Consider the following 20,890-nt stretch of genomic DNA (forward strand, 5'->3'; position numbering starts at 1 on the left):
CTATAAAGGTATAAATGGCAAAGGTATAAATGGCAAAGGTATACTGCAAAGGTATAAATGGCAGATGTTAATCGCACAGAGGACCAGACTATTCTAAGGTGTTTCTAAGGGATGGGCGCTTCCTTGAGTTCTCACGCCCGTCTTTCCCCCTTTATTTTCAGGACGTTTTAAAGAGAAATGTAGAACCGTTGATGAAATGTTTCTGATTTCAGCGCGTTGGACAGGAACGATCGAAAGATGGAATGGAATTGTGTCGAGCGATTCCTTTAAGGGACAGCGCATTCGTTCGATGTAGTACAGTTTCCGGGCGCCCTTACTTCAAGAACGGCTGCCTTTCCTCCTCTTACTTGTTAGCATTAAATATTCAATTGTATTGACAATATACGTCACAGTATTACGAAAACGAGCTTGTCAAGGCTCCAGAAAACAATATACAGGAGGGTGTTGTAATGTCCTCACGCAATAGTTTTTTAATTTCTGTAATAGCGAAGGAGGTGGAGGACTCCCGACATAGTTGCGGTCACCAGATGCAGGTACCCTCAGCATGCAGTGCAAAAAGAAATTCACATTGTACTGGACTTGGTCGAAAGTCGGTGTATCGAGCATTGTTAGATAAAATTAGGATTGTTATAGACTGGTCTATAGACAGTAGGCTATCTATAGTTTACAGTCTATAGAGGAAAGGAAATTGAGGTAGTTGTAGACTGTAGTCTATAGAGAGTCTATAGACCGCCTATAAACGAAAGTAAATTGAAGCACATAAAGACCGTAGTCTATAGAAAGTCTATAGACCCTCTATAGACGAAAGCAAATTGAGGCAGCTATAGATCTTAGTCAATAGACAGTCTATAGACCATCTATAGACGAAAGAAAATTGAGTCAGCTATAGACTTTGGTCCATAGAACGTCTAAAACGAGAAGAAAATGAGGCAGCTATAGATCTTAGTCAATAGACAGTCTATAGACCATCTATAGACGAAAGAAAATTGAGTCAGCTATAGACTTTGGTCCATAGAACGTCTAAAACGAGAAGAAAATGAGGCAGCTATAAACCTTGGTCTATAGAGAGTCTATAGACCTTCTATAGACAAAAGGAAATTGTGGCTGCTATAGACCTTAGTTTATAAAGAGTCTATAGACCGTCTATAGACGAAAGGAAATTGAAGCAGTTATAGACTTTAGTCTATAGAGAGTCTATAGACAAAAGAAAATTGAGGCAGCAATAGACCTTAGTCTATAGCGAGTCTATAGACCGTCTATAGACAAAAGGCTATTGAAAAAACTTATAGACTTTAGTCTATAGACCGTCTATAGACGAAAGAAAATTGAGGTAGCTATAGACGTCAGTCTATAGAGAGTCTATAGACCGTTTATAGACTAAAGGAAATTGAGGCAGCTATAGACTTTAGTCTATAGAGAGTCTATAGACAGTCTATAGACGAAAGAAAATTGAAGCAGCTATAGACCTTAGTCTATAGAGTGTCTATAGACCGTCTATAGACTACAGGAAATCGAGACAGCTATAGACCTTAGTCTATAGAGAGTCTATAGACCGTCTATAGACGAAAGAGAATTGAGGCAGCTATAGACTTTAGTCTATAGACAGTCTATAGACTGTCTATAGACAAAAGGAAATTGAAGCAGCTATAGACTTTAGACTATAGATTTTCTATAGACTGTCTATAAACAAAAGGAAAAGTCTATAGGATGGTTATAGAGTCTATAAAAAGTCTATAGACAGTCTATAGACCATTTTCATAAGGGCCGGCACCTACAACGCTGTCTCGTAACTCCTCTAACCGGACATCCTCTACGTGGACGCGGCTGGACATATCCAACCAGGCTACTAAACCGCTGTCGCCGTCTTCGAGGATGGCGCCATCGGGGCCGCAGCCACCCTCCGAGCCGGGGGGGCGCTAGCGTCGGTGACTGGAGCCGTCGCATACCGCGTCGGCTCCGTGACAAATCGCAATCAATTGCGATACACCAACTTTTTCCCCTGCAAGCCTGGTATTATCGTCTCCAGGAACCTCAGCGGCACCCGTCTACACCACGTTTGCTAAGGTGGGGTCAATTTTTGACCACTTTTCGGTCATTTAAAGTTTCGTCACGCCGCGGTGGTGCTAAGCCTAACGGCGCCGGGGCCTGCGATGGCCCCGGTCGGGGATCCCTCGGCTCTGGCGGCTCCAAATCAAGTCACCGGATACGACCCGCAGTCCTTGCAGATCGTAACAATGGATACCCATCAATCCGAGGATACGACTCAAGGCGAGGATCCTCTACCAACCGAGGACGACTACCTACAAGATATGGTCCGCGTCTGGCGCGGAAAGAAGAACGCGGCGGCGGCATCGCGGGACGCTGGTGCTGGTGCCACCCAGCACCGGGCGCCGGCTAGCTCTGCGCATACGCAGGGCGGGAGTGCGCTGAACGCAGCCTCGAAGAGCTCCCAGCAACTCCGGTGGCGGCCGCAGAACACGCCGCGCATTGAAAAAGATGACATTGTCGTAGTGCTGAAACCAAGAACCACGGTCGACCTCAAGGCAACTTTTGGTCCTGGACAATCCGGCGCTGCAGTCCGGACCATCCTCGGGGACGACGCAAATGCTGGACTTGCGGTGTGGCCCGTTTGGGACCAAAACGACCTTGTATGTGCACTGAAATCAGTCGACGCCGCGGAGAAGCTACTCCAGGATATTGTGCTGCCGGTAGGGGAACGCGAGCTACCGTTCCGGGGACACCCTAAACTCTCCGGTGTGTTCTGTCGAGGCGTCGTGATTGTTTCGCCAGACGAAACGTCGGAAAACGTTAAACGAAAACTCAGTGCGGAACAAAATGTGGTGTCTGTGCGCAAGCTAGGGGGAACCCCGGTTGCGGTGATCACCTTTGCGGAGACCAAGGTGCCACGGACGGTGTTGTACAGCTACGAACGGATACCTGTTCGCCTGTACAAGAAAACAGTGCCAGCATGCCACCGCTGTGGCACAGTGGGTCATCGGGCCGATGCGTGCCCGCGACCGCAGCCGGGACGCTGCAAACGCTGCGGAGCCCAGGTTTCCGATGCCACACCTGACGGCCCGGCAGAACATGACTGTGTTCCGAGCTGCCTCATCTGCGGAGGCGGCCACCCTACCGGAGCTCCTGGCTGTGCGGGGCGGTTCCGGAAAGCCATCAAACCTGGCTCCCCATCCGGATCAAAAGCGAAGACAAAGACGGGGCCCAAGCAGGCTCCTCCGCCCAAGGCCAAGAAAGCGCCAGCCGATCAGGAAACCAAGGCCAAACGCGGCACTACGAAACCTGTCAAGTCCGGGACCCAGGTGGTGCCCCCGGTCCTCAACGCCAGGGACTTCCCGCCCCTGGCACCCGTCCAACCACAGGTGAGCAGTTGGAGTAGGGCAAACTCCGGGCCCCCTACCCGTCCCTCCCCTACCCGTCCCTCCCCTACCGAAACCGCCCTGCAGCAGCAGGTAGAGGAGCTCAGGAGCCAGAACCAAACTCTAGCGCGCAAAATTCAAGAATTAGAGGCCAAACAGGCCGGGTCATCCGAACCAATGCAAGAAGCTGAGCCAGATGACGAGGATGACGGATCATCCGTAACATCTTGCCTCACTAGCGTCTCGCGGCAGAGCGGGGACACGGTAGTTGGATCTGCTGGTCGCGTCGCCGGCCTAGAGGCACTGCAGCGCCAAACCGAGCAACTGGAGGAGCAAGTGGCGGCCCTTCCGAATCAAATCATGTCAGCAGTCCGCGAGTCCTTCCAGGACATGTTCAGGGCAGCTTTAACGCAAGCACTTCCCGACCTTATGGCCCAGGTCACTGACTCGGTCCTTAAAGCCGTGCAGCCCTGGGTCAGCACCCAAATTAAAAACGCCACTAGCTGCGAATCCCCTCACTTCAAACGTAAGACAGCCTCCCGCCAGGCAGCGGAGGAACACGGTTCAGGCTCGGCAGCTGTTGGGTCGGTGCGGCCCCTCGCTGGGGTTGCGGTGGCTCCCGGCCAGAGCTAGTCCGCTCGCCCGTAAATAAATAGAACAAGATGGCTAGCAGATCTAATTGGAATGATAAAAACCTTGAAAAATTCCAAATCATCCAATGGAACTGCAGGGGTTTCAGAGCATGGAAGAAACGGTCACACCTCCAGCTCTACCTGCAGTCCCTAGGTGACATGCCGGCACTCATTGCCCTGCAGGAGCCCGGCATAGACGCTAAATTATCAGGCTACAGCACCTTTCAGGGGGGCCCCTCTACGTGCATCCTGGTGAATAAGGCTTACACCGTGGTTCAGGTCGACTTAGACTTGAGTACCCTTATAAAAATGGTCTATAGACTTTCTATAGACTTTTATAGACTGTATAGCCATCCTATAGACTTTTCCTTTTGTCTATAGACAGTCTATAGAAAATCTATGGACAAAATCGATAGCTGCTTCAATTTCCTTTTGTCTATAGACGGTCTATAGACTCTCTATAGACTAAGGTCTATAGCTGCCTCAATTTCCTTTCGTCTATAGACTGTCTATAGACCCTCTATAGACTAAGGTCTATAGCTGCCTCAATTTCCTTTCGTCTATAGACTGTCTATAGACTCTCTATAGACTAAGGTCTATAGCTGTCTCAATTTCCTTTTGTCTATAGACTGTCTATAGACACTTTAAAGACTTAAGTCTATAGCTGTCTCAATTTCCTTTTGTCTATAGACTGTCTATAGACACTTTATAGACTAAAGTCTATAGCTGCCTCAATTTCCTTTTGTCTATAGATGGTCTATAGACTCTCTATAGACTGAAGTCTATAACTACCTCCATTTCCTTTAATCTATAGACGGTCTATAGACTCGCTATAGCCTAAGGTCTATAGCCGCCTCAATTTCCTTTTGTCTATAGACTGTCTATAGACTAAAGTCTATAACTGCTTCAATTTCCTTTCGTCTATAGACGGTCTATAGACTCGCTATAGCCTAAGGTCTATAGCCGCCTCAATTTCCTTTTGTCTATAGACTGTCTATAGACTAAAGTCTATAACTGCTTCAATTTCCTTTCGTCTATAGACGGTCTATAGACTCGCTATAGACTAAGGTCTATAGCTGCCTCAATTTTCTTTTGTCTATAGACTCTCTATAGACTAAAGTCTATAACTGGTTCAATTTCCTTTCGTCTATAGACGGTCTATAGACTAGGTCTATAGCTGCCACAATAGACTTTCGTCTATAGACGGTCTATAGACTCTCTATAGACCAAGGTCTATAGCGGCCTCAATTTCTTTTCGTCTATAGACGGTCTATAGACTCTCTATAGCCTACGGTCTATAGCTGCTTCAATTTCCTTTTGTGTATAGACGGTCTATAGACTCCCTATAGACTACAGTCTACAACTACCTCAATTTCCTTTCGTCTATAGACTGTACACTATAGATAGTCTACTGCCTATAGACCAGTCTATAACAATCGTAATTTTATCTAACAATGTTCGATACACTGACTTTCGACTAAGTCCAGAACAATGTCAATTTCTTTTTGCACTGCATGTTGAGGGGACCCGCATCTAGTGACCGCAACTATGTCGGGAGTCCCCCACTTCCTTCGCTATTACGAAAATTAAAAAGTATTGCGTAAGGCCATTACAACACCCTCTTGTATATTGTTTTCAGGAGCCTTGACAAGCTCCTTTTCGTTATACCGTGACGTATATTGTCAGTACAATTAGATATTTAGTGCTAACAAGTAAGCCGAGGAAACGCAGCCGTTCTTGAAGTAAGGGCGCCCGCAAACTGTACTGCGTCGAACGAATACGCTTTCCCTTAAAGGAATCGCTCTACACAATTCCATTCCATCTTTCGATCGTTACTGTCCAACGCGCTGAAATCAGAAACATTTCATCAACGGTTCTACATTTCTCTTTAAAACGTCCTGAAAATAAAGGGGGAAATACGGGTGTGAGAATTCAAGGAAGCGCCCATCCCTTAGAAACATCTTAGATTAATCTCGAAGAGCCTGGTCCTCTGTGCGATTAACATCTGCCATTTCTACCTTTGCAGTTTGTATTCACGTGAATAAGTGCTGCGACGCAACAATCACAAAGCCAGTATTTTTTCGTTCCTACCCTTGCACCTGTTGCTTCGGAGCCGATGACACGCTGATGTTGCGCATATCAGTTTTCTAAACACGAACACACGCAAAAAAGACGTTATGCTATGCAACCTTATAATTATTATTTGAGAATTGTACCACATACTATTCGGTGGGAGATGCGACGCGTATACCGACAAGAAGTTAGATTTCGGTTCTGTTTTCACGAAAACAATAAGATTTTTAGAGGGTAAGCGAAGAATTTAAGCTTATAAACCAATTGCCTTCTGTGGACTTGGATATCAGATCAAGCTGCACACGGCAAGAGTGCGAGCGATAAAGATACAACCGTGAAATGGGTTTCTGTTTCGCGTTTTACCCATTTTACCGCGAGACGGCGGAAAATCATTCGGGCTGCAAACAACACTGTGCATGGCTGCATCAATTGCGTTGGCGTGTGTTTCGCGGATTGCGTTTTCTTCAAAATCCAGCTTCATCGTCCGCTTACGGTAAGTCTACACGTTTATATTTTATTCATTTGGTCTCCTAAACCACTCTAAGCAGAGCTGTGTGTGCAGAACAGATTATGTGTGCCTATCTTCGTTTCTAAGGCGGAAGCCATCGGGTTCTCGACTAATGCTGCTCATCTCTGTCCCGCTGTCTTTACTAACGCTCGAAAAGGCAGTCTGTGCGATGCCCTTGATACGACGCTCCTCGCGAGCTGTCTACTAGATGTTTCGTGTTTCAAAGTAGATGCGCGGCCAGAAATGTCGTTTAGCCTGTGAATGACGGCCGAAATGGAACTGTGAGTTAGTTAGCGCCGTGTGAGCTCAATTTGCTTTGCACCTCCGAAAACGTACTTACATACAGTCTCGTTCAGTGGTGGATTACATTTATTTTCTTATCTTTGCGTTATCGCCTGTCCGGACCATGGAGTGCTGTTCTTTTTGAGGTGTGCATTGCTTGCTACGTATGGACGCTCACTCGGTGCGCGTCGTGGACGCCGACGTTTCAGCAAAGGTGTCTTGTAACGCTATAGACTGGAGGGCGAGACGTTTGTCAAAGTTGTATTCAAGCGGCGCTGGAGGAATGCTTGTAGTGTGATGGGTGAATAAAATTCGTTGCCGGCGCGAATGGCCGGCGTGCTCAAACACCGCGAAGAACCCACGAGCTCCATCCCATCTCCCCTTCGTTGCACACGTATGGATTCGTCCGTGTCTGTCATCAGAGCCGTTGGCCGCCGCCGCTGGATTGCGGGCACTTCATTTTGAAAGCTGGGTAAAGGTCAGCTCGACAAGAGGTGGCTTACATTCAGTGATGCCAACCCTAGGGATTTATCCCTAGATCTAGGGGTTTTTTCTTTTCTTCAGGGATCTAGCGTCTTTTTGTGAAATCTAGGGATTTTGAGAAGCCGTAGAATTGCTACTCTAAGTGGCTTAATGGCAGGTGTAGCTGATTATTTTGCGCTTGGAAGAGAAAAAACTGAAAAATGCTAATTACTACTCCTTCATTTTTAGTATTCTGCCGAGCCGAGAGAGGGTGGAAGCAGTTCTGCAACGCGAAATTATCGACTGCTGCACAAGGAGGAAAACGAAACCATGTGAATTTCAAACTGTTTAACGTGCGTGCCATCTCTGGCGCTTCGAGTGACTGCTCCTCTACAAAAGACGAAGTTGAATTTTGACTTGTTGTGCCTGGATCAACGCACTACGTTTACGCTCGCCGCTTACCTTTACCAAAAAGTGCCACAATTGTTCGCATTCTCCACGTATGCTAGACGACTTGATTTAAACGTGATGTTCAACCAAAAAACACATTCAAAGTTGTAAGGAATCACTTTCTGATTTTGTAATTACCAATCTTACGTCTGTATCATTGCTGTGTAACTATAACAAGATTACATTGTTGGTTATGTCAGTTTCTCGGGACGTCAGTCCTTAGTAGCTCCAAAACTATTTGACGGTCTTTGATTGCGACTATGATTAATAAATAACTGTGCGGTGAGATACGCCATTTCACCGCTTCTTAATGCTCTCTATGAGGCGAGAAGAGGTCTTTCATTAATTCAAACATTTTCGTCTTTCTGTGTGCCTCTTAAAACAATCCTAAAAACAATCCTTAATGGTGTTTGAATAAAATACTTTCATGTGTTGACGGGGCTTAGCAGAAAATGCCAGCTCTTTCAACTTGGTATCAACTGCATTTATTTTTCAAAGGGCTGCATAGGTTCTTTGCGCGTAAAGATAAGCCGGCTGAAGGAGCAGCTCAAAAGCCGATTCCCCGCCGCGGTGGCTCAGTGGTTACGGCGCTCGGCTGCTGACACGAAAGACGTGGGTTCGATCCCGGCCGCGGCGGCTGAATTTCGATGAAGGTGAAATTCTAGAGGCCCGTGTGCTGTGCGATGTCAGTGCACGTTAAAGAACCCCAGGTGGTCGAAATTTCCGGAGCCCTTCACTACGGCGTCTCTCATAGCCTGAGTTGCTTTGGGACATTAAACCCCAACAAACCAAACAAACCAAAAACTGATTCGGTGAAACGGGAGTCGTCTGCTCGTGAGCGTCGTTACTCACTGCCTTTCTCTCCAGTGACCACACGTCTCTGTAAAAGCTGGCGCCATCTGAGGGCCCTCTATGTAAGGTAAATCTACAAAAGAACAAAAAAAAGGTACAATTGTGGCTAACACGCTTTTATTTATGTCTGAAAAAATGTATAACTAATGGACGAAACAGTGAACTGCGGTGAGACTTTGTTGAAGCTCAAATGGTCGCATTAAAAATTAAACCATTATAGGCTAGGGATTTTTGTTCAATGTAGGGAATTTTGGGGGTTCAATCTAGGGAGAAAACGTTGACCTGAGTTGGCATCACTGCTTACATTTCGTTCCGAGTGGTTCGTTCATGAATCCCGCTCACGCGTGCACAGATTTCTAGAATACCATTTGCGCGAGAGGCAAAGTATGTGTTTCTGATTTCAGACTGCTACGTTACGAAAGCGCTGATGTGACTCGCCGCTTACTCGCGCCTAAAATTAAATGAAGCTCTCGTGTTATTATAGCTGCGCCTGTTGAAGGAGTTAATTGTTTCATTGAAATACTTCCTACTTTGAGCACGTTCAATGCTTTCGCTGATTTTTCTAACAGCGTTGGGTTAGGCTGCCTTAAGGGAAGAAACACCTCTTTACTGCGCTGTTGGAGCTGCACTTGAAGGAAAAACTAAGTGAATTTCAGACGGTATTTTATCGTGACAGTAATTTGCTGTCTCAATCTCGCGACTGCTTTTGAAACGGCGCAGCTGCAGCCTCTGTGTGCTGTATTAGTTTCCTGAATAATGAGCGCGGCATGGAAGCGCTGCAACCCGCTTGTTTCTAAGAGCGCGCGCAGATGTATGAGTATGCTGTTCCGTCTTTGTGCTTCAAGTTTTAGGTGCAAATCTGTGGTAAACTGGTTGCTTCTACCTGCTGGTTTTGTATAGCTTGTGCCCGTTTGGGTATCGGCTTACGTACACTCGGCCAAATCTTTAACTGGCTTAGGTGTTGCATCGCTAAATGCACCTTGTAAAAAGGTGCCTTTTGGCTACACTGCTGGCATATTCATGTTGTAATTTGACGCGTGAGATGGCATTTCATAGTTTCCTTTTGTTAATATAATGTTTGAGTGGAGTACTTGCATGTTTAGGTCAAAGTTATCAGAAATATTCGTCGTCTGCCGCTACGAAGAGCCGAAACAAGCGGAATACGCAGCCATGGTTCTGGTGGCGCATTTGCACTAATCTGGGTAAACGACTTGTCCGCCATGAAAGGAGGGGTACTTTACCCAGAGGATGAGGCCATGTGGACCAGAGCCATTGCTGCGTATGCCGCTTGTTTCAGCTGTTCGTAGTGGCAGACGAATGTTTCTGATAACGTTGATCTAAACACGCAAGTAGTGCACTCAAACATTATATGAACAAAAAGGAACCACGAAATGACATTTCACTCGTTAAATTACAGCATGAATATGCCAGCAGTGTAGCCGAAAGGCACCTTTTTTACAAGGTGCATTTTGCGATGCAACACCCGAGCCAGTTAAAAATTTGGCCGGGTGTACCAGGCTTAATTCATGCAGGGTATTCTGAAGCGCTTCTTCTATAGCGGTTATAAGAATAAATGCTGCAATATCTCCTTTTTGGATCCCTGTGTAAGGTGCACTGAATCTGTATTTTATGGAGGTGGCATTCTTAACAGCTCCTTGCGAGTCAATGCAGATATGGGGCACAATTGTTCGAAGTCTTCTGTTACAAATAGTGTAAAAGGGTTGCCATAAAGAGGTCAGTATTCGCTGTAACAGTATTGCCATACAGAAATCAGTATTAGTACTGGATTCAGAGTTAGAGTGCTCCAGGGATTAGGGGTCTTTGTTACAATGTTTTATGACGACACTTACAATCTGTCGTGTATTTACTGAAATGATTGAGCCCTCGTGATAGCTCAGTGGCTATCGTGGCGACCTGAAAGATGCAGGTGCGATTCCTGCCTAGGCGGTCGCATTTTAATAGAGGCAAGATGCTAAAGGCCTGTGTACTCAGCACAGGTGACCGAAATTATTCCCCAGCCTTTCACTTCAGCGTCTCGTAGCCTGTGTCGCCTTGGGTCTTTGAACCCCATAAAACCAAACCAAAAGATCAAGACTGCCTTTCTAGAATGGTATAGCCAGGATATGCCTTGCATTGTAAAGCACATGTGTAGAGATGGAATGGGAATTTTTTTTTTCAGTTCCTCTTATATTATTTTTTTTCTTTGTGCTGTACAGGTGAACATGCCGGATTATTTACTGCAGACAACAGGCCACAAGAATGCTTCTGAGGAAACTAGCCGGACTGTTACTTTCAACTTTTATGTTACTGTGGTGCATTTTTATGGTGCATGTATTGCATATTCCCAGCCTGGATAGCTTGGAAATAAACTAAATTTGTAAGTATATTGATTGTTTCATGTGTGAACTCTGTCTGGTGACCTTTTTCAATTATTGTAGACAGTCTATAGGCAGTCTATAGATAATGGTCTACTAATAGTTTAGTAGACAGAGGTCTATAGACTGTCTATAGACAAAGGTCTATAGCACTGCCACGCCACACACCTATGGAATGTCTATAGACAGTCTATAGACATATGTCTACTGGACCAGTAGACTTTTGTCTGTAGACTGTCTATAGACAGTAATCTACAGGAAGTCTATGGCCATAAGTCTATAGGTCGTCTATAGACAAGTGTCTATAGACGGTCTATAGAAAGCTCTATAGGAAATGTATGACCATAAGTCTATAGATCGTCTATAGACTGTCTATAGACCTGTGTCTATAGACTTCCTATAGACCTATAGACTTTCAGTAGACATTTGTCTATAGACTGTCTATAGACAAAAGTCTACTAAAAGTGTATGACCATAAATCTATAGACTGTCTATAGACCAGTCTAAAGAATTTGTCTATAGACAGTCTATAGACTTCATAGACTAAAGTCTATAGACAGTCTATGGACTGTCTATACAAATTTTTATAAGGGTAACGAGCAAGAATATACAATGGTCCGGGTACTGCCTCTCAGACGCCGCGACCCGTCAATACATATCCTCAACATATACTGCCCTCCGCATAAGCCGCGCGTAACTTTTAATGAAATCTTCCTTGGCGCGATAAAAATGGCAGCCAAAGAGCCTCTAGTGATCGTTGAAGACTTCAATGCTCCCAGCCTTCATTGGGGCTACCACTTCGAACAGGCAAGAGGACGTAAGCTGGCGGAGCTCATCTCCACCCTCAGCCTCACGTTGCTCACGGACCCGGCGTATCCCACCCGTGTGGGGAATTCGGTTACCCGAGACACGTTTCCAGACCTTTCTCTCGTTAAAAATGCTAGAGCGGCTGTTTGGGAGAACTTGGGAGATTCTCTAGGCAGCCATCACCTCCTTCTCCGGATTACACTCATGGCGAAGGCAGCGCGCAAAAAATGGGGTCGGGCCAAGCTGACCGATTGGCACAAATTCCGAAATCACACTATCCCTCCCGTACTATTTTCCGGCGGCTACGCGGAGTGGGCTAACCACATACACAATATTCAGAAACAACACGTCACAACACTACAAACCACCGAAGAAATCCCCGCAGTGGACACCCACCTCCTGCATTTGTGGGAGGCGCGCCGGAGCTTAACTAAACGGTGGAAAAAGCAGAAAACTAATCGCAAATTACGCGACCGCATAGCCAAACGCACAGAGCAGGCTGCAGCGTATGCTGCCGAACTCTCAGATTCAAATTGGATAGCACGCTGCAACGCCGCAGCTTATCAGATGAGCTCGAAGGGGACGTGGCGTCTCTTTCGCAGTCTAATCGACCCCTTCCCGAACGAGAGGGGAGACGCAAAAGCAGCTCCGGCGGGCTCTGCAAGGGTATCAAGGTACGACGGCGCAACTTGCGGACACTCTGTGCGACAGATATCTCTGTCGTACGGAGGACCCGCCTGGGCCTGAGTACATGTACTCTGGAAGGCCTAATGAAACACTTGATGCCCCTTTTGAGTTGCACGACCTTAAGGCGGCCTTAGCAAAAATGCGCCGGGGTACGGCTCCGGGACAGGATCACATAACAGTGAACCTGTTGCCGAACCTACCGGACTCAGCCTACCTCCATTTATTAGAATACATCAACCAGGTCTGGGACGGGCGTCCACTCCCTCCCGAGTGGAAAACGTCACTTGTGACCTTTATCCCTAAAACAGGCAAGGCCGTGCATACGGACAACCTGAGGCCCATATCACTGACCTCATGTGCGGGCAAGCTTATGGAGACGATGGTTCGGGATCGCCTCTCTCCATACCTGGAGAGTAAGGGCTTCTTTGCAGTCACCATGTTCGGGTTTCGCCCCCACATGTCTGCACAGGATGTCCTTCTCCAGCTGCACAGGGATATAATACGACCCACAACTATGCAACACAATGACAAAGCCATCCTCGCCCTTGATCTGAAAGGGGCTTTCGACAATGTTAAACATGGAAGCATCCTGGCCAACTTGAGTTCTACCAATTGTGGGGCTAGGGCCTACGCGTATGTAAGAGATTTCTTGACTAATCGCCAGGCCTTTCTTCCGATTGAGGGCGAGGAATACGGCCCTTACATGATGGGAACACGGGGTACCCCTCAGGGAGCGGTGTTATCACCGCTCCTGTTCAACATAGCTATGATGCGCCTCCCAAGCCAATTGGCCCGGGTGGAAGGCATTCAACACGCGTTATATGCAGATGACATTACAATTTGGACCACTGAGGGGAGCCTTGGGGACATGGAGGCCCGCCTTCAGCAGGCCGCTTCCATAGTCGATGCGTATGCTATTGACTGTGGGCTCCAATGTGCTCCAGCGAAATCAGAGCTTCTGCATGTCAGAGCCAACCCAAAGGATAGGACAGCAATTCACATCTCTCTGTCAGGAGGTCCTATTAGAGAGGTGGAGGAGCTCCGTATTCTGGGCCTTTTCATTCACCACAGACTCAGACCGGACTCCACCATTGTGAAACTCAAGAGAGTAGGCGAACAGGTAGGGCGCATGATCCGCCGCGTTTCCAACAAGCGGGGAGGTCTGCGGGGCAGGGACGCGCTTCGGCTCGTCTATGCCTTCGTGACTAGCCGGATCCTCTACGCCGTGCCATATCTCCGCACTACTAAGCAAGACGAGGCGCGAATAGACGCCATCATCCGCAAGGCAACTAAGCGAGCCCTGGATCTCCCGGTGGCTACCTCTAATGCCAAACTCAAGGCACTGGGGGTGCTAAACTCCTACCAGGCGCTGCGGGAGGCCCACCTCGTGAACCAATACACGCGGCTCATGCAGACGGCCCCTGGGCGCCGCCTGCTAAACCGCTTGCACACCCAACACGACTGCACTCCAGAGGAGGCGGAGCGTATCCCAGTACTGTGGCGCCATATGCTCTGGGTCTCCCCGCTCCCCCGTAACATGGACACCGACATGCACGAAAACAGGCGACAAGCGCGGGCTCTTGAGAGACAACACGGCTCCCGACCCGGTGTATATTATGTAGACGTAGCAGGGCCATCGCCCACGGGATTTTACACGGCCGCTGTCGTTCACCAGGAAATGCACGTTGATGGACTCTCTTTTCGAGCCCCGAATTCAATGCGAGCCGAGGAAGTAGCGATAGCGTTTGCTGCCGCCCACGCCAATTCGAGAATCATCATTACGGACTCCCGAAAAGCATGTGATCATTACTTGGCAGGGGTGGTGGTGGTGGTGAAAAACTTTAATCAAAGAGAGCTTGAGGGTTAAAAAAAAAGAAAAAAAAATAACCCTGCTGCATGGTCGGTATCCTTAGTCCGGGACACCGCATGACGAGGCCCCGTCTCGCGCCCGCTTGACCAGAGCCCTTTGGGACTCCAGTGTGGAGCAGTTGAGGAGGGCAGTCTCCCATGCCTCTCGGGTGGGGGTGGGGGAGGGGGGAAGGTGAGGATTCTGAGTACATGCCCATACCATGTGAAAGATATCGCAGATCTCTCCACAGTGCGGGCAGCGCCCATCTGTGTTCGGATCGAAGTGATTTGCTATTGCAGGACAGAGAAGGGTTCCTGTCTGCAGGCGCCGCAGAGTTCGCTCCTCCGCCTTACTCAGCCCCTTGACAGGTGCCGGGTAGAGACGGTGGCTGTCGCAATAATAAATTAGGATTTCGCGGAACCGCAGAAGCGGTTTATGAGCTTCTGAGCCATGAGAGCTAGGATGAGGAGCCCGGTGTGTGAGCGCTCGGGCGGCCGCATCAGCGGCCTCATTGCCTCGTAGACCCTGGTGGCCAGGAGCCCAGATCACTTTTGTGCGAGTTGGATCAACGAGAGCGCGTCTTAGAATTTGCGAGGCCAGAGGTGATATTTCGCCTGCAAGATAATGTTCACAGGCCCGGCGAGAGTCTGTGATAACCGTTTTCAATTTTGGATCGGCGGCAGCGAGAGCTATTGCGACTTCCTCCGCTCGTGTTGAATTTGGGGCCCGAAACGATAGCCCATCGACATTCATTCCCCGGTGGACTACGGCAGCCGTGGAGAATCCCGCGGGCGACGGCCCTGTGATGTCCACGTAATAGACGCCCTCTTTATAGCCATATTGCCTCTCAAGCGTGCGAACCCGCGCTTGTCGCTCCCCCTTAGCTGCTTGTATTGTAAGACGGACTGCCACTGATCCAACACCCAAAAGAATCATTTGGGCTCCTGGCCACCAGGGCTTACGAGGTAATGAGGCCGCTGACGCGGCTGCCCGCGCTCTTATTCACCGGGCTCCTCATCCCAGCTCTTCTGGCTCGGAAACTAACCAGCCGCTGCTGCGCTTCAGGGAAATTATAACGCATTATAGCGACATCCACCGTCTTTTCCCGGCCCCTGCAAAGGGGCTGAGTAAGACGGAGGAGCGAACTTTAAGGCGTCTACAGACAGGTACTCTACTCTGTCCTGCAATCTTAAAGCATTACGATCCAAACACGGATGGGCGATGCCCGCACTGTGGGGAGACTTGTGATATCTTCCACATGGTGTGGGCATGTACTCAAAATTCCCACCTCCCCCCTTCCCCTACCCCTTCCAGAGAGGCATGGGAGACTGCCCTCCTCAACTGCTCCTCGCTTGAGTCCCAAAGGGCTCTGGTGAAACGGGCGAGAGACGGGGCATTGCCATGCGGTGTCCCGGACTAGGGACGCCGACCATGTAGCGGGGCCACTCTGTGGCTCCCAAACTCTATTTCAACAATTAAAAGTTTTCACCACCACCACCACCCTCCGAGCCAACCGTAGAGAGGGGCTGAGGAAGCGTCCATCACCTTGGCGCTCGTACACGCTACATAAGATCCCAACATCGCGGAATACCGGCTCCCAAGATGCGTGGCGGCTTTTGTCCTTTCAGAAAAATATAAACAGCCCGGAGAGGACAGATATCAATGAGTAATTACTCCCTTATAACAAATCTACTTCACCTTGGGGGATTCCCCTAAATATTTGACCGACGCAGTTCCTACTTCGAGTTATTGATCTATTCGGTCTTGTTCTACCACAAGCTTGCCGTCCCGGTTAGCTCAATTGGTAGAGCGACCGCTTCGGCGAAGCGGTGGACCCGGGTTCGAACCTCGGCCCAGGACAAATTTTTCTTTACGAAGTTTATGAGACAGCTGTATGCCTTTCCTTCGTAGCCGTATGGCTGCGCTCGGGTGTATGTCAATGAGTAATTACTCCCTTGTTAGCAAGAAAAGGAAAAAGAGGCACGACCAGCAACGATTTGCCGGGCTTAAAGCCAATTCCAAATAGATGAAAAGGATGAAAAGAAGGAAAACGCTCAAAATAAAAATTAGGGAAAAGCAGGGAAGCAAAAAAACCCATAAAACGACAGTCTAAACTCAAATGTACGCACCAACTGCCCGACGCATTCTTGCACAAAGCTCTCCTTGCACAAAGCTGCTCGCTACCCGAGATAAAATCATCGCGGGTGTTCCGGCGCAAACCTCGATACCCGAGAACCTTCGCGTTCGTATTGACCCAAGAGCTATTCCAACCGAGCACCGGAAGGTCGGACGTCCAAGCCCACGCAAGAAATTTCGCGGTATCGATAGCCCCACACCAACAAATTGCGATTCATTACAAAAACTGCTACTTCTCGCCGTACACTGGATTCACGAGTACATACTGGCGGCAACTGCAGACAAACTGCTCCATCTGACCTACCTCCTCCATTGCTACCACCTTACCCTGACCCACCCACTTTTCTCCAGATGCTGGATGACGAAGGGCCACCCTCATGCACTACCTGCGGGAATGCCTCCAACCCATGGCAGTACATCCCATCCCCAAGCCACCCCCCTTCCTCATGGGAGGCCGCTCTGCGAGCTGTTCAAACAGCTGTCTAAACATGGCTGGTACACAAGAGCTCTCCGTGAAGCCTAGCCACGTGGACTCCTGGTCAAGCGGGAGCCCACTCTCGAGGACCTATTTTTATTGCAACAGCAATACTGCGCCAGGTCCAACCACTCGTCGCGTGGTCCGTGGACCCCCCTGCTCCTCGAGGAGCCGCCGCCGCGCTGAACAGATGGTGTGACGTCAGCCTCTCCGTTGCTATGGCGACGCGTGAGGTCAGCTTGCTCTCTGCCGCCGTGCGCACTCCGTCGCCTCGCCGACAGTCTCTCTTTCTCTCCCTCTCTGATGCGCAGTAGCGATTGCGCATCGTCAACTGCGTGGTTCGTGGTGTAAATAGTGTGGCGCAAATAAACGCGCGCGATAGAATGCTTCTCCCAGCTAAACGGGCGCATTGTTCGAGCTGAAATTTCGCAGCGAAGTGGAATTTGGTCGGCAAAATTGTTTTATACCACGTTCGCTTGGGGTACTTACATGATTCGAATAGAATAAGTAGGATATTCAGATTGTCTGCGGCGACGCCGAAGGAAATTAAGCCGCTCTGTCAGCGATCGCACCGGTGGCTCCATCTCGCGTGTTGGTGGTGAAGATTCGGCAAAGGAGGGGTACACGGGAGGTATGAAGACGCTCTTTCAACTGGTGTTTTACCGGTCACAGAAAACTAAGTTTTCAGCAAGCTAAGTTTTCTGTGACCATTAAAAGATCAGTTGAAAGAGCGTCTTCAAACCTCCCGAACCTCGCTCCATTGCTGAATCTTTACGGCCAACAAACGAGATGGCGCCACCGGTGCGATCGCCGACAGAACAGCTTGATTTCCTTTGTCGTCCCCGCAGACGATGTGACTATCCGACTTATTCTGTTGGAATCAGGTAAGTACCCCAAGCAAACTGGTATAAAACAGTTCTGCCGACCAAATGCCACTTCTCTGCGACATTTCAGCTCTAACAATGCGCCCGTTTAACTGGGAGAAGCATTCTACCGCGCGCGTTTATTTGCGCAACACGCGTTATATAAAATTGGCAGTGGCTTAGCTCTGCTACGCCAGGATATACGTAGCCTGAGGTGAGGGCGAAGTGTCCACATCTCGGTGATCACCTGAACCAGAGGGAAGGCACTTCACTGCCCTCTTCGAACGGTGGACACCTCAACCGTGCTTTAAGCTAATTGGCGGTAGTGGCAGGCGTGCGCTGCATGCATTCGTATTGACAACGTTGTGATAGAAACGCGGCTCTAAAGCCATAGGCCGTCGGCGTTTATTGTGTTCATTGGCGTTGGCGTTGTCAACGTTTTGCACTCCGATCATTCTAAAGAAAGGAAGGGGTGCGCGCGGCGAGGCACGCCAGCTGTGCGTATACTGACGTCACTTGATCCTCGCGCATGCGCAGTATGGTCGTGCAAGAGCACGCGAAACGGCGAGGCTGTGGGCAGAGTAGCTCACGCAACAATATATGGATACGCGCAGATGTTGCTTTCGCAATCCTCCAGGTTTAACCAGAGCTAAACCGCAGCCAATATTTTTGCTTCAACACCACCACCACTTTCTCTAGTAATTTTGGCTGTCACACTACCAACGTTCCTCAGTTTCCCCCTTTTCTTGTAGGAAACCTCATGTAACTCAATGAAGCTTCGCTAAGGTGGTTCTAGCGGCGTTCTCTGAAATCATTCTAATACGTTTTGGACCCGCCATCGCCGCCGAAAAAAATTACCGAAGACACTTTGGAAATCCTAGTGTGCTTGGCGAAAGCCTTGTGGTCAACCCGCCGCCGCTCTCCCGAACCGCTTGGTGGTGGTGGTGGAAAACACTTATTTACACATGCACTACTGGAGGTATTGCATGAGCTGACCCAGAGGGGGCCAGCCCTTACAAGTACTAGGTGGAGGTCCCTAGTTCGGGACCCCAGTGGCGTCGGCCGCCGCCCGGGCTCGTGCGACCAAGGCCCGTTGGGCCTGCAGGTCAGAGCGGCCGAGCAGGGTCGCCTCCCAGTCCTCCCGGGTTGGGTTTGGGGTGAGGGGGGATAGCAGGGTTGGAGGGGCAGGCCCACACCATGTGGTAAATGTCTGAAGACTTCTCCGCACAGTGTGGACAGCTGCCCGAGAAAGAAGGGTCGAAGTGTTTGAGAGCTGCCGGGCACAGCAAAGTATTGGTATACAGGCGAAGCAAAAGCCGCTCCTCCGCCTTTGAGAGACCTTTACACGGGCGGGGATAAAGACCATGGCCAGATTAATAATGTAAAACAATTTCTTTAAAGGAGTAAGCGGGAGTGAATTCGAGTTCCTGATCGTCGGGGACGGAGGGGAATCCGGTGAGAGAGCGCGCGGGCGGCGGCGTCAGCTGCCTCATTTCCCTTAAGGCCCATGTGAGCAGGAGCCCAAACGATACGCCGGTGAGCGGGGTCCCCGGTGTAGACGCTGTTTTGGAGAAGAAGGAGGAGGAAAACTTTTATTTCTATTTACAGTGAGAGGTCAATGGGGCGAGCCGGAAGGGCCCGCCCCTTACAAACACTAGGAGGGATCCCTAGTCCGGGATCCCTGTAGCTTCCGCAGCGGCCCGGGCTCTAGCTACCAATGCCTGTTGGGCATGGAGTTCGGAGCAGCCGCGCAGGGCAGCTTCCCAGTCCTCTCGAGTGGGGTGGAGGTGGGGTGGGTAGGCAGGATTGGAAGGGCATGCCCACACCATGTGGTAGGTGTCCGAAAACTCCTCCTCACAGTGTGGGCACGCGCCCGAGAAAGAAGAATTGAAGTGCTTAAGTACTGCCGGGCACAGTACAGTATTGGTATAGAGGCGGAGAAGCCAGCGCTCCTCCACCCTGGTGAGGCCTTTACAGGGAGGGGGATAGAGACCATGAAAATTTTGATAAAGAGAGGCGATCTCTTTAAAGGTGATGGCCGGATTGAAATTTGAATTCCGGATCAGGCTGCGGATGAGGCGACGCCCGGTGAGTAAGCGCGCGGGCGGCAGCGTCGGCTCCCTCGTTCCCCTCAAGACCCGCATGAGCCGGAGCCCACACGATGGTACGATGGGTCGGAAACCCTGTGTATTCGCATGCGTGGAGAATTTTGAAATCACGGTCTGGAATATACCCTTGCTCAATATTGCGGCAGGCGCCCCTGGAGTCCGTAATAATGACTCGGGACTCTGGATCTGCGGCGGCCAGTGCAATGGCGATCTCTTCCGCAAATGTAATGTTTGGGGCACGGAAAGTAAGGCCCTGAACTGTAGTGTTTTGGTGGATGACGGCCGCCGTGTACCATCCCCCATGGTGTGGGCCGGCCGCATCCACATAGAAGACACCTGGCTTATGGCCATATTGTTGAGAAATAGCCTCCACCCGCGCGAGACGGCGACCATCATGGGTGTCTGCAGTCATGTTCTTCGGAAGGGGTCGCACCTGGAGTGCAAAGCGCCAGGCTTCAGGGATGCGGACCCGTTCTTCTGTATGTGTTGCGTAGGATATGTGTAAGCGGGTCAGAAGGCGGCTCCCCGCAGGTGTTTTGCTTAGGCGCAAGTATTGATTGTTAAGATGAGCTTCTCGTAACTCCCCAAAGGTGTTGGTCATCCCCAGACCGAGGAGACGCTTGTTGGACGTCGTTATGGGGAGGTCGAGCGCTCTCTTATAAATCTTGCGGAGAACTACTTCTAAGGCATTCTCATCGCATTTGCGTAGGTGGAGGTAGGGAGCCGAATATAAAATCCGGCTGGTCACGAATGCATTGGCCAGCCGCAGGGCATCTTTGCATTGTAGTCCCCCCCTTTTATTGGACACCCGGCGGAGCATCCGACCCACCTGGTCCCCCACCTTACGTAGCTTGTTTAGGGTAGTGTCTATCTTGCGCCTATGATGAATGAAAAGCCCCAGTACCCGGATCTCCTCGTGTTCAGGTATCGGTCCGCTAAGTAGGGAAAGGGCAATTT

General features: G+C 49.5%; 1 protein-coding gene across 2 annotated transcripts in view; it reads left to right on the top strand.

The window, feature by feature from the left end:
- Positions 1 to 20,890, top strand: part of LOC149348482 (uncharacterized) — a 133,374-nt gene that overhangs the window by 21,634 nt on the left and 90,850 nt on the right. The window lies entirely within an intron of this gene.

The sequence above is a fragment of the Amblyomma mixtum genome, chromosome 4, assembly GCF_055824585.1.
Source record: "Amblyomma mixtum isolate Tamu chromosome 4, ASM5582458v1, whole genome shotgun sequence".
Lineage (NCBI taxonomy): Eukaryota > Metazoa > Arthropoda > Arachnida > Ixodida > Ixodidae > Amblyomma > Amblyomma mixtum.